Genomic DNA, 8,552 nt, shown 5'->3' with positions numbered 1-8,552 from the left:
GTGTCCAGCCAGCAGAGTGCCAGTGACGCCAGTGGCATTACGTGGAGTCGGCCCTGGTGCTGCTGACCTTGGACTTGGAAAAGCATGGCCCTTGCCATCTCGTCATGTTCATTTCTGCAAGGTGAGAAAAGCCCATTAGAGAAAGTTGAAACGCATTCCCCAGGATCTTTTAGCGAGTCACTGCAGGGGTACAGAGTGTGACCCAAGAGGCCCCTGGGTATCCAGTTTGTCTCCAAACCATGAACAGGGGCCTTCCGACTATAGTACAACACAGAAGGAAAGTATGGCAGTGCTACCAGTATTTCTCTCTCCCGTCTCAATTTCTCTTGGGCTCATACCCGTGGTATGTATTTATGGAAAGAGTTTATATACAGCTCACCTGCCTAAGAGCATGATTCATTCCACACAAAACATGATTCCTTATCATTGAGCACATACTCTACACTCTTTATTCTCACTAATTTGACAGTTCTCTTTTGAAATGAAAAGCTCTCAAAAATCAGCTCCCTGTGTGTATGTGTATGTGTGTGTGTGTGTGTGTGTAATAACCAAGAGAATGTTTTAGTATTTAAAGTAACAGAGGCCTAAATTTAATAAGCCTATCCCAAAAAGGAAATGAAGGTTTTGGGAAACCTGACACGTTCAACTATTAAGCCCTTTCCCTTCAAGGTATGAGTCACAAAAACAGATTTTTAAAACTTTGCATCAAAGTACAAAAATTATGATGTAGTCCAGCTGCTATACTACCTGTTTATAATTCAAATACTTTCCTGTCAAAGTAGGGTTCACAAGAAGAAAAAAAAACCACAGAAACAATGCCCATGGATTAATGCAGTCAGACCATTCACTGCTTCGCTTTCTTTTTTCCCTCCTCTCTTCTCCCTCAGGGAGCTAAGAGGCAATTAGTGCTGTCACTATGTGCTCTGGTTAACCATGGAGGAACTCAATTCACAAAATCCAACTGTTGCTCGTTCACACCAATTAAAGGGCTCTGTGTTTAAATCTGCTCTGGGCCATCTTTCTGAAATGAGTCTTTTTGACCAAAATGCTCAGATGGGGAAAGGCACTGAGAATTAATTAGTACTATTCCTAGATACCAGTAAGTATGCTCCAGTGCCACTGGGCCTTAGGAAAGCTCACCTGGGACTTGAAGGTATGCTCAGAATTTGCACCAGCTCACCAATTTTCTAAACTGATTCTGACAAATGACAGATCCTGGCAGGCAAGTTCAGGGAAGGTAAAAGTCAAAGAGCAAAGAACCAAAAGTTAGGCTGAGCATTAAAATCACCATACCAAGGCTGTGGGTACATGGCCTTGACCAACCATTTCAGAAGAGATTTGTATACCAAGGATGGCTCTTCAAACGAACAAGGATATGGAATCAGCCTCCAAGCTGTCACTGGTGACATTGTTACCTGCATTTGGGGTTCTTGAGGTCCCAAGATAGAAATTGAGAGGAAACCCCAGAAAAATTTCCAGACAAATTTTATTCAGCTTATGCTGAAGCACAAGACAGGCAGCACAGAGGAAAGGAAGGTCCTCAGAATTGACTTGGGGGCTGGCTCTGCTTGGCTTCTTTTATAAGCTGGGGACAAAGAGGGCTTTTTGAAATCAGTGGGTTTTTTGAAAATAGTGGGCTTCCTGTTCTAGCTGCGTTGCCTGGTAACTATGTTCCTGCCTGAGCTGTGGAGGCAAGATGGCGGACTGCTCATTACCGCCACATAGGAAGGTCGTATAGTAGTCAAACCTTGATTAACTATGCATGTGGAACAGTGGTTTCCATATTTATAAGGAAGTAAATGATTAGGAGGGAGATAACAATTAGCTACTGTTGCACTTTTGTGTAGGGAGTGATGGGGTGTTGGCATTCTTTTTTCTTTTTTTTCCTTATTTTTTTATTGGGGAATATTGGGGAACAGTGTGTTGGGCTCCAAGTGAAGTCGTTGTTTTCAGTCTACTGTGTTTCCCTAAAAATAAGACCTAGACGGACCATCAGCTCTAATGAGTCTTTTGGAGCAAAATTTAATATAAGACCCGGTATTATATTATATATTATATTATACTGTATTATATATTATATTATATTATATTATAGGATAATATATTATATTACATTATAGACTCAGTCTTATAGTAAAATAAGACAGGGTCCTATATTAATTTTTGCTCCAAAATACGCATTAGAGCTGATTGGCCGGCTAGGTCTTATTTTCAGGGAAACACAGTAGTTGTGGAGGGCGCAGCTCACCGGCCCATGTGCGAATCAAACTGGTTACCTTGGTGTTATGAGCACTGCACTCTAATCAACTAAGCCAACCGGCTGCCCGGTGATGGCATTCTTGTGGTCAGCTTATCCAGATTCCTTCGGTCCAAACATAGGACCCAAGTCCCTATGCTGTCCCAACATGACATTTAATGATGACAGAAGGAGAAAACAGCTCTTGGGTCCTCTTTTTTTAAACTTTTGTTTATCTTAAGTGTGTTTTTCCAGGACCCATCAGCTCCAAGTCAAGTAGTTGCTTCAATCTAGTTGTGGAGGGCGCAGCTCAGAGTGGCCCATGTGGGGATCAAAACGGCAACCTTGCTGTTAAGAGCGCTGTGATCTAACCAACTGAGCTAACTTCTCGCCCCTTGTATCCTCTTTTGTATGATCTATTGTTGAATGTGAAAATAAACCATGTCAAATGTTCAAATGGTTGGTCTCTCTTGGCTCATGCCGACCTTTACATCTCTATTCTATCATATCCTATCCCCAAAATTAAAAAAAGAAAGAAAAACAAAAAGAAAATTGCCAAAGTACTCCATTGATCTGTCATAATGATGGAGTGCAACAATGTCTTAATTATAACACATTGCATTTGCTAGAATAAAAAGTGGTTCCATTACAATATTTGCTTTGAAACATCTGTCATTGCCGAATATCTATGCCATCTTGTAAGAAAATTATGAGGAAATTATCTCCCACCAAACTTTAAAAATGAGTGAGGAGTCCCCTTACATACAGTTGACTCTGAAGCCCCTCCCACTGAGGGAGAGAGCAAGGCCTAGCAGAGTGATGCAACTTCTGGAAACAAATATTGCTCTGCATTTACTGTGTCAGAGATACACTTGTTTCTCAGATCACCTCACTGGCATCTCTATTTTAGTCACCTTGCTAGCTCTTCCCCATCTCCCTGACCTTTAAATCTTAGAGGGTCCCAGGGCCCAGTCTTTGAACATCTTCCTTTCTCTACACTTACTCCGTTGGTGAGTTCATCTGTTTCATATCTTTAAATTCCATCTATGTGCCGACAATTCTCCAATGTGTGTGTGTATCTTCTGTAGCCGAGATGTGTTTATCCAGCTGCCTCAATAGCTCCACTTGAATATTCAATAGGCATCTCAAATTTAACATGTCCAAAACCAAAACTCAGACATCCCCCCTAAAACTTGTTCCTCCTCAATTTTCCCCCTCGAAATGGATAACGATGCCGTCCTTCTCGTTGTTATGTCAAAATCCGTAGAGTTACCCTGACATCTCTCACGCCCACATCCCATCTGTAAGAAAACCCTATTGGCAGGGCCAGCCTTGTGGCTCAGGCAGTTGGAGCTCCGGGCTCCTAACTCCAAAGGTTGCTGGTTCGATTCCCACATGGGCCAGTGGGCTCTCAACCACAAGGTTGCCGGTTCAACAACTCGAGTCCCATAAGGGATGGTGGGCTCTGCTCCCTGCAACTAAGATTGAACATGGCACCTTGAGCTAAGCTGCCTCCTGGATGGCTCAGTTGATTGGAGAGCGGGCTCTCAACCACAAGGTTGCCAGTTCAATTCCTTGACTCCCGCAAGGGATGGTGGGCAGCACCCCCTGCAACTAGCAATGGCAACTGGACCTGGAGCTGAGCTGCGCCCTCCACAACTAAGACTGAAAGGACAACAACTTGAAGCTGAGTGGCACCCTCCACAACTAAGACTGAAAGGACAACTTGACTTGGAAAAGAAGTCCTGGAAGTACACACTGTTCTCCAATAAAGTTCTGTTCCCCTTCCCCAATTAAAAAAAAGAAAGAAAGAAAAGAAAACCCTATTAGCAATACCTTCACAATATATCTAGAATGCCATCATTTCTCACGCCCTCCACTCTGATCTCCCTGGTCCAGCCACTATCAACTCTGCCCTAGACTGCTGCAACAGCCTCCTCACTGATATGCTCCTCATTGCTCTAGCTTCTTTAAGTCTGTTTTCAACACAGCAGGCAGAGTGTTCCTGTTAACACATGTCAGGTCAGATCACTTCTCTGTGCAAACCATTCTACTGGCTCCCAACTTCTTCAAGTCCTTGTGCTGGAATATAACAATCCATGATCTGGTCCTCCATGTGATCTATGACTTTGTTCCTACCATGCTCTGCCTCTCTTACTCAGCTCCAGTCACCTGGCACTTCACAGACGTGGCTATACACAGGTCCATCAAAAGGTCTTTTCAATTGATGTTTTCCATGTGCCAGGAATATTCTTTCCCCCAGATATCTGCATGCATCTTTCCCTCAACTCCTTCAAGTCTTCACTCAAAGGGCACCTTCTCCGTAAGACCTTCCCTTGCCACCCGATTCCAAATGGCACCCTCTCCCAAACAGCACAGGTGCACTCCTTATCCCCCTACATTCCTTTGTTTGAGTCCAAAGCACTTACCCTGTTTCCCCGAAAATAAGACCTAGCTGGATAATCAGCTCTAATGTGTGTTTTGGAGCAAAATTAATATAAAACCCAGTATTATATTATATTATACCCGATCTTATAGTAAAATAAGACCAGGTCTTATGTTAATTTTTGCTCCAAAAGACTCATTAGAGCTGATTGTCTGGCTAGGTCTTATTTTCGGGGAAACACGGTACTACTAACATACAGTACATTTTATTTATTGTTTCATTCTGTCTTCCTGACAGTTGAATGTATATTCTATGAGGTCAAAGATTTATTCCTGTCTTTTTCTCTGCTTTACCTTTAGGACCTAGAACAGTACCTAGCACATAGTGGGTGCTCAACAAATATTCTTTGACTAAATTAAAATCCCAAGGCAACCAGTCAATTCAGAAACATAAGGTAAATATATTAAAGTAGAAATACACTGAATAAAATGTTCACTCCAGTCAATTATTTGGGGACTACAGAGAGAGAGAGAGAGAGAGAGAGAGAGAGAGAGAGAAACGCAGAGAAACACAGAGAAACACAGAGAGAAAGAGAGAAAACCTACACCAATTAGCAATGATGCAAAAGAGACAGGAATGGCGACAGAGTGGCTAAGCAGAGATGCTCCCAGTTCCTGGGGCACCACCAAGGCCAAGGTCAATTTTGTAGTTCTAACACTTTATAAAAAATACTTGCAAAGTTATGATGAAATATTGACAATTCAATAAAGCATACAAAAAAGGAAGATTCAGCCAACCCCTGGCTGAAAACTTTTCACTTTGCTACATAAAATGGCTATCATCAGTTGTAAACAGAATTACCAAATCTGATAGTTCATCATCAATAGAAAAACATACTAGACTCAATAGAAGGAGAATGGTAGATGCTACAGAAGGAAATTAATAATCATGTTTGCGCTTTCTACTGTAAAGCCTTATCTTCCTCACTCAATTCTGTCATTTGAGAAGGAAAGCTATGTTTGCGGGCAGCCAGATGGCTCAGTTGGCTAGAGTGCGAGCTCTGAACAACAAGGTTGCCGGTTCGATTCCCACATGGGCCAGTGAGCTGTGCCCTCTACAACTAGATTGAAGTCAACAAGCTGCCGCTGAGCTTCCAGAGGGGTGGCTGGGTGGCTCAGTTGGTTAGAGCACCAGCTTTCAACAAGGTTGCCGGTTCGATTCCCACATGGACCAGTGGGCTCTCAACTACAAGGTTGCCAGCAAGGCATGGTTCCTGGAGTCCAGCAAGGGATGGTGGGCTCCGCTCACTGCAAATAAACTAAGATTGAACACGGCACCTTGAGCTGAGCTGCCTCCCTGATGGCTCAGTTGGTTGGAGCGTGGGTTCTCAACCACAAGATTGCCAGTTCGATTCCTCAAATCCCGTAAGGGATGGTGGACAGCGCCCCCTGCAACTAAGATTGAAGACGGCACCTTCAGCTGAGCTGCCACTGAGCTCCCAGATGGCTCAGTTGGTTGGAGCGCATCCTCTCAACCACAATGTTGCCGGTTCAACTCCCACAAGGGATGGTGGGCTGCGCCCCCTGCAACTAGCAACGGCAACTGGACCTGGAGCTGAGCTGTGCCCTCCACAACTAAGACTGAAAAGACAAGAACTTGAAGCTGAACTAAGATTGAAAGGACAACTTGACTTGGAAAAAAAAAGTCCTGGAAGTACACACTGTTACCCAATAAAGTCCAGTTCTCCTTCCCCAATAAAATCTTTAAAAAAATAATAAAAGAACTTAAAGCTACTGTTTAAAAAAAAATCTCAGCAACTCGGAAAGAGGGTTAGTACCTGAAATCAATAAAGAACATCTACAGAACTGGGAGTGACGTCACAGGAATGGCGGCAGCGGGGCACACTTTTTGAGTTCTCCTCCAGATCTTATCACAAACAGGACATATAAACCATCAAAGAACTCTTTGCTCATCACGCAGAACAGCTAAGAGACTCATGGAAGGATTACTTGAAGGTGCGCAAATTGGGCGAGCAGGGGAAGAGGGAAAGGTGCAGAGTGGAGATGCAGCCCGCATCTGCGGCTGTGGAAATGCAGCCGGCACCGCAGCTGCAGAGACGCAGGGGATCCCAGGACAGAACAGAGAACACAAAAGCCAGGAGGTGGGCTCTTTCCCTGCGTCCCACAGCTGATCTCTCAAGTGGAGGGAGGCCAGCTAGGTGGGCCCTAGGGTGGACAAAGAACACAAATTCCATACCTGGGCCCCTCCCCCCTGCTCTTCCAATCCAACCCTGGCCCTTCCAGAGACTTAAATTGGTCCCTGAACTGAGGAGTAGTGTCAGATTACAGAGGAGCCATAGTGCTCAGGCACTGGGAAGACTGGCAGGCAGCTCTGAACCAGGGAAGAGGCTGGGAAGAGTGTGATTTTGGCTGGGCTAGGAAAGAAGAGACTCCTACACCCCCAGCCACCACCTTTTCTGGCCTGCAGGAAGAGTGTGACATGACTGGGCTGGGAGAGAGAAGACCCCTCCATCCCCAGCCCCCACCCTTTCTGGCCTGCCTAGGGAGGGGCAAGTGCAACTGCAGAGGCACTCCCAGAGATCAGCAATAAGTGGCAGACACAGCTCCCAGCTTTCAGCAGCTCAGAAATCTCCTGCCCGCCACACACACACACACACACACACACACACGGAAGAAGTGCCCTAAGACTCAGGAGAACTGGACACAGGGCTGGTGGTGCTACTCTCAGTGTGCGTATGTGCAGGCAAGAGCAGAAACTGCACTAACTTTGTAAAAACTACCATCCAAACCCCTCAGCCCCACGCATCTAAATCTGCAGTCCCAAAGACACTCTGGGCACCAGGTGACCAGCTCTGCCTGCACAATAGGCAGGGGACTCTTTGGTACAGCAGAGGACAACCTGGAGATTACTTGGTGGGCTTAAGCCAAGACTGGCGCTGCTTTTCGTTTTGCTTTGTTTCGTTTTGTTTTGTTTTGTCTTTATATCTTTGATATCTTTGCCTGTGTTGAGTGGGGGTTGTCGGTTGTTTTTACATGTGAATGTATTTGATTTTTTCTTTGGTTTTGTTGTTGTTGTTGTTGTGCTTGGTGATTTGCTTTGTTCTGAAATTGCCCTACCAGGGCCCAGCTTACGAGGCACAAGATTCAACATATCCAGAGGCCAACTCCAGACCAAACTAGAGTACTACCGGGTTTGACCTACAAGTCACACACCCAGAGGGAATTCTCTACAGGCACAAGAGCCCATAGAGGCCAAACCACATTTAAGTGGTCAACCCTCACGCAGCAGAACACCCTGTGGTGGGCAGAGCCAAGTATCACAACTAGTCAGCCTTTGAGTTAACCCCACCTACTCAAAAGCAAAAAGCAATTAAAGATCTTCTTTAACAGGACAATATACACAACACAAGAGTCACCTTTGCAGCACACACAGAGGAGAAGAACGAAGTAGTCCAAGTCAAATGTAAAGGAAACATACTACATAAGATAACCCAACAAGAACTAAGAACTCTAGGGGATCTACCTAATACATCAAAGCAAACACAGAGAATCAGCCAGAATGGGGAAATAAAGAAACATGTCCCAAATAAAAGAACAGAAGAAACCTCCAGTGGAACCAAATGAAACAGAGGTAACCAACCTATCAGAGACAGAGTTCAGAACACTGGTGATAAGAATGTTTAAGAAGCTTAGCGACGACATAAAGAAGGATGTAGAAATCATAATGAAGAACCAGTTAGAACTAAAGAACACAATTACCGAAATTAAGAACTCACACGAAGGAATTACCAGCAGGTTAGATGAAGGAGAGGATCGAATCAGAGACTTAGAAGACAAGTTAGCAGAGATCACCCAAACAGAACAACAGAAAGAAAAAAGAATAAAAAACAATGAAGATGGTTTAAGACCT

This window comes from Rhinolophus hipposideros (genome assembly GCF_964194185.1).
Source record: "Rhinolophus hipposideros genome assembly, chromosome: X".
Taxonomy (NCBI): domain Eukaryota; kingdom Metazoa; phylum Chordata; class Mammalia; order Chiroptera; family Rhinolophidae; genus Rhinolophus; species Rhinolophus hipposideros.
Note: the sequence above shows the minus strand (reverse complement) of the source record.